Source organism: Chelonoidis abingdonii, chromosome 7 (genome assembly GCF_003597395.2).
Source record: "Chelonoidis abingdonii isolate Lonesome George chromosome 7, CheloAbing_2.0, whole genome shotgun sequence".
Taxonomy (NCBI): domain Eukaryota; kingdom Metazoa; phylum Chordata; order Testudines; family Testudinidae; genus Chelonoidis; species Chelonoidis abingdonii.
In genome coordinates, this window is record NC_133775.1 from 98,646,292 (window position 1) to 98,652,347 (window position 6,056).

The window sequence follows — 6,056 nt, forward strand, 5'->3', positions numbered from 1 at the left end:
TGGCTTCTCAGCACTCCCACTGTGCAAATTGTTCCAGCACCCCCTGCTCTTGTCACATTAAAGGGGAAAAAACAGTCAAACATGGACCTAATAAAACCTGTGCCCTGGTGTCCTTTGTAGTTCTAGTGGCAACGGGGTGTGTATTTGTTTCAGCTTCTATTTTCTGCTGAGGAAACATCCGCTTGCCCTGTTTGCTACCCAGCCATGGTAGTTTGGTGCTGTGGGTAGAACCAGAAAGTGAAACACATTCATTTATTGAATACAGCACTGTACCCAATGTAGAGGAAAATATGCTCCCTGCCCCAAGGACTTTACATTCGAAGGCACTGATCCAGCAAACACAGATATACGTAACTTCACTCCAATCAGTAGTCCCTGAAGTCGGTGGAGTTACTCATGGAAATAAAGCTTTTCACGTGCTGAAGTGCGTGCAGCATGATAGTCAGCACTACACTTGACAGAGAGGTTGCGCTGGATCAAACATGGAAGATGAAGTTAGAAGCGGCATTTTGTATGGACTCAGGCAATGTGTGTGTAGGGAGACCCACTATGCCAAGGTTGCAGCAATCAAGTAATGAGACAACAAGGCCTGAAAAAAAGGAGAAAGCTATCTGAAGAGAAAACTAAATCAGATCTTAAAAATATTGTGTAGGAAGAAGTGGAAGGAGTTGGACAGTGGCTGGCTTTGGGAAGGAAGGGAACAGAGAAGAGTTAACAACAGGGCTGGCTCTGGCTTTTTTGCCGCCCCAAGCAAAAAAAAAAAAAACCTGCGGGGTGGCGGGACCCAGGGTGCAAACTTTCGGCTAGCAGGACTCCCTGCGCTGCAGACGTGCCCCAGGCAGTGGAGTGCACATCCCGGCTAGCAGTAGGGAGGGGGAGGGAGCGAGAGAAGGGGGCAGCCAGGGCTTCTTTCAGCCAGGGCACTCACCACTTGTTCCCTCCCACCACGCCACCAGCTGGGAGGGCTCCGCACCGCTCCAGTTGGCGAGGAGGGAAGGACGCGGGCTGCTGGGCTTGCTGCAGACCTGGCACCAGCTGGGGCAGATGGAGTGCGCAGCTGGCTCCCAGCAGGGCGCTCCCCTCCTCCATGCAGCCACTCCCTACAGTGCAGCCAGAGCTGCAAACAAAAAGAAAAAGAAAGGGCGGCCATGCCGCCCTAGGAATGGATAGAATGCCTCCCCTTAGAATCTGCCACCCCAAGCACAAGCTTGTTTGGCTGATGCCTGGAGTCGGCCTGGTTAACAATGACCCCTGCTGAGGAGGGCGATGGTGTCAACAGTGACAGAGACAGTTTCAGAGGAATAATAAGTTTATTACTGGCCACGTCAAATGAAAGATGATAGCCATCCATCCATGAGGAGCTGTCAGAAAGGCTGAAATGCAGGACGGCATGGAGGGAGACAAGGAATGTGCCAGACAACCACTGCAGGGGGAACGGGAGGTAAAGCCCAAAGTCATACAGACAAAATCACTGAGTTTTACATTGTTAACCATTTCCAGCAAACTCATGAATTAGAACAGTGGTGATTAACGGGAATATTGGGACTCACTGAGCCCTGGTGAAATTCACATGGCTGAGGACAATGCATCCTTTTCAAAAGACCCTTAGCTGAGGAGCTCCCTCCTATCAGAGACCAACATCACCCAAGTCTTGCTTCCTTCAGGGCAAGACGTAGGTGCTGGAAGTAGGCATAAGTGCTGGAACTGAGGGTGCTCCCGCATCCCCTGGCTTGAAGTAGTTTCCATTAAATACAGGGTTTACAGTTTAGTTCAATGGCTCTCAGCATCCCCACCAAAAAAATTGTTCCAGCACCCCATGGGCAAGAGGTACTTGCTGTCCAATACCCGTCTCTGCAGAATAGCCTAGCAGCATTACCCCTTCAAGTACAAAAAATGATAATCCCACCTAAGAAAGGGGTATTGATTTTGGTACGGTTACTATTTCTGACCCGAGCCATTTGCCACTATTTGGGACGTTGCATTAAGAGGAGAAATACATGATACAGTCAGGTTATTTCTTTGATGCAGTCTTGTTTATTTACAAAGAATGTACACAAAGTCCCATTTCCCTAAACACAGTAGGAGCAAACAACAGGAGACAGTTTCCTTGCTCACAATCCCAAGCCTCCCTTTGCAGCCAGCACTTTGTCCAAAACACTCTCCCTTGGCTTTCTCTCAGGGCCACACTACAAGTGCCTCTCTTGCTATCTTCTGTTTTTTCTGCTGCTTTCTGCCTGCTTTGTGGCTGCTTCTTATTGAAATGTAGAGCACTGTACTGGAACTCTGAGAGCTCACTTTCACCCCTTTCTCCCTTGTATTTACTAGATCCACTGGTTCTTGTTTTGCAACTGTAGTTCTCTTTTCTAATACTTGCTGTTTATCAGAAACATTTAGTAAATGAACAGGAATCCATTCCCACTTCCCACTCTCAAGAACCTTAGCAGCTAAAATTCCTCTGAGAACCTGGGTTTTAAAGCAGGTCTCAACCACTGTCCATCTTCCTTTTGCTCGAAAGCTACCCTCAACATGCTGCTGGAGGTAAGACAACTTGCTTACTGCAAACCAGATGCCTAAAATCATTTGTCTTATTTGTGCCACATCTTTAAAGGGAATTTCCACAGAATGAATTCATAGGACACCTTTCCTAGCATTTATTATGCAATTACTAGCCACAATGAAATCCAGACTAATTATTACCTCATCCACTATCTCACTATCCGGAGTTCTTGCTCAAATTATAGAAGTCCAAGTTTCAAACACAATTGCTACCATTTTGGGATGGGTGAATTTTCCCCAGTCACTGTCTCTTTTGGAGATCAAATAGGTGGTTTAGTTTTAGATCCCCTCTTACTTAGAATTTTGCTAGAAGAAATTTAAGGAGCTAAAAAAACACCTTGAAAAAGAAATCAAAGGTCATAGATCACAGTGGAAGAAGTCAGTCACTTGGACGAGAAACTGGGTCTGCCAGAAACAGGACGTTTACAACAGTTTTCTACCCTATTCTCAGCCTGCGAATTATACCTACATGACATTCTGGTGCATGCTAAACCTTCTGAACAGGAACTGATACAAATAGTTTGTTATAAGATTCAGGCTGCCAATCTGAAATCAAACCCAAAGAACTGTGAATTGTTCGAAAAAGAGGTAATCTACCTTGGGCTGGCTGGAAAGGCAGGCTTGGAAGTGTGAGCAAGGAAATTGCCTCCTGTCGTTTGATCCTACAGTGTTCAGTGAAACAGAACTTTGTGCAAATTCTTTGTAAATAAACAGGATTGTGTCAAAGAAATATCTGACACTGTCACCAATTTCTCCTACTGTAAACAATTTGCAAGACCCCAAATATTGGCAAAGTGCTCAGGTCAAAAGGAGTAATTTCTTATGGACATCATGGCCCTCTCAAATAGAAAAATGCTATTCTCATTCAGCATTGTAGATCATGCCTAGATATTAGTATGATGGGTGCATTATAAAGATTAGATTAGACTAGAAGTGAATTTACTTAAAATGTGGCACACCAGAGTTTTCAGACCTTGCCAAACTGCTTGACATACAAACCAAAAATGTGGGCTGAGTAATAGAGCATGAAACCAGCTGAAACTGGTTTTGGATTTCATTATAAAAACTTTTGGATTTCTTTAAAAAGAACGTTAGGAAAGAGGGAGAGTAAAAGAGAGACGGTGGATAAATATCACCTTTAGAACTAGTCTCCTTCAATTCCCCCGTCAATGAGTGCAAGATTCCAAGTAAAATTTTGTTTTTTTAAAATGCCTGTGGATGGGAGATAAGTGACAGCCACTGCTTTTACTGATCACAGCTACTGTTGCCAGGGTACTAGGTTTGCCTACTGCCAGGAGCAACTCAGTTTGGAAGCTATACACAGTACGAAATATCAAATTAAAGCTTCAGCCCTGTAAACTGATTTGCATGGATGGACCTTAGTGTTCATGAATAATGATGGAGCCAGTTGTTCTAAAAACAGAGCCTTTGTATTAATGTTCCAAGCTGACAGTTACTTAGAATCATAGAATTGTGGGACTGTTAAGGAGACCTCGTCCTAACAGCACCCACTATCATCGGATACAGAAACAGATCTTAAAATGGTTAAAGAAAACTTAGTTTGATAGCAGTCTGTCTGGCAAGAAACCACTTATCAATAATTGTGGTTGTGAAATCCTCATTTCTTTATTATTTTGTCATTATGGTCCCCACTTCCCTATTGGTTGTCTGTATGATCTCTGTCTGTTACATAATTAATTTTGATAGGTATAAATTAATGAAGGTGGTGGAGTATGATTGATTAGAGAATTTTGTTACAATATGTTATGATTGGTTAGTAAAATAATTGGTTAAGGAATAGCTAAGCAGGACTCAAGTTTCACTATATAAACTGGGGTCCAAGAAGGAGACCAGGAGAAGGAATAGAAGAATAGGGAAAGACCTGGAAGAAGAACTCACCTCCAAGACACAGGCTAAGATCAGAACTGTTAAGAATCCTCTGCATGGCCGTGATGTGCAGCAACCAGACTCCAGACGACACTGACTTTGTCTGGCCAACAGGGAAAGTTCACCTGCCTGATCAGGATTGATGAGCATAGCATTGTGTGCTTAGCATGTGTATTCTGCTTGTAATTGTCAGAAAATAGAGGATAAGGATATTACTGTGTAAGGCTCTGTGAAGGAGCAGAGAGATGGCTGCCAGGCACAGCAATGGTTAAAGAAAACCTGTGGGTTCAGCTAGCCCCGCCCTGTTATACCTGCAGCCAATGCCAAGCCTGGAAAAGTGAGAAAAGAAGGGCGCCTGGCTCAGTCAGGAGCTGACTGGCAAAGAGGCAGGAGCACTCTGTGTGTCGACTTGAAGGCACAGATGCAACCTGCCTGCCAATGCAGACACTGGAAGAAAGTAAGTCTTCCCTGCCAAGGGGAATCTACCACGGTCAAAGTTCCTTCCCCACTCTGAACTTCAGGGTACAGATGTGAGGACCTGCATGAACACCTCTAAGCTTAATTACCAGCTTAGATCTGGTTTTGCTGCCACAACTCCCAAATACTAACTCCCTTCCCTGGATAGTCTTGAGAGACTTCTTCACCATGTTCCTGGTGAACACCGATCCAACCCCTTGGTGGCGCCAGGGCCCCCCAATCCAGAGGCCCAAAGCTGGTTACCCACCCCGCAGTTCAGGAGACCACAGCCCCATCAGTGGCCCGACCAGGGCCCTTGCTCGGCCCAGAGATCAAGGAGGCCCATCATGACCCAACCACCCGGGTACCCAGGCTGGAAACCCCATGCACCACCTGAGAGCAAGACTAGGGTTTCACATGTGGCCATTCTCGGCACTGGTCCAGAGACTGCCTGTTCATGGAATGTAGCTTTGGGAAGATCTGGACTCCGCAGGCACGAGCACACCCTGGGGATCCAGCAAGAAGTGATGGGACTCATAGATTTGAGGTGTGCCCAGACCCTGCTATGAAATAGAGCAATGCCTTATCCTGGCCCAACTCAGGGCACCATCATGTTGCAGTGTGTGCATGGGGATACGAGGACCTACCCCCGCATGGAAGTGACTTTAACAATAGGGAAATTTGAAGAGCCCCTGATGGTTGGTCTGGCCCTGTCACTGGCCTACTCGGTTATTTTAAGCCAGGACTGGGACTATTTTGGGGGATTGTTAGTGGACCTGGTGGGGCCCCCGTCCAACAGTCAAGGACCCTACCTTGGGCCACAGTCGGCCTGAAGCAGCGACCCTTGTGGGCATGGGGGAGGTTGCTGACCCTGGTAAAGGGGCATCACAGGCCTCAGTGACAACTCGGGCCCACCAGGACCCCTCCAGGCAGGAGGGGAACTGACTCCATTATCTGAATCAGAGATCCTGACTTGCCTCTCTGACTTTGTGGAGGAGCAGTAGACTGCCGACACCCTGAGCTGGGCATACGCTCAAGTGGCAGTGGTGAATGGGGAGACTATCAAACCCCGCCAAGCGGGACGGTTCCCATACTTTGAGATTCAAGGTGACTATCTGTACCGCACAGAGAAAGATCAACCAACTGAAAAGGTTCGA